The following is a 316-nucleotide window of genomic DNA, read 5'->3' on the forward strand; positions in this document are numbered from 1 at the left end:
CCCCCCCCCAACACACACACACTAACATAAAAGAGTCTGGGGAGGTAGAACAGAAAAAATAAAAGCTTATAACAAAATATAGCCTAGTACCGATAATACCCTTACTACTTGAACTCTAAAACATAGCCCCTTGACGAGGGGAGAGAAGACACAAATGGACATTGAGCTCATATCATTTTGTGTTATTTATGGATGGTATAGATTTACAGCAAGAGGGCCCTGGTTTATTGATGTGGAACCAGGTCAGTTGAGATATTGTGAGCTTATTTTGCTCTATGTTCACATGCCAAATTTTTTTTTTTTTTGGGGGGGGGGG

This window comes from Macadamia integrifolia, chromosome 14, assembly GCF_013358625.1.
Source record: "Macadamia integrifolia cultivar HAES 741 chromosome 14, SCU_Mint_v3, whole genome shotgun sequence".
In the NCBI taxonomy this organism is placed as follows: domain Eukaryota; kingdom Viridiplantae; phylum Streptophyta; class Magnoliopsida; order Proteales; family Proteaceae; genus Macadamia; species Macadamia integrifolia.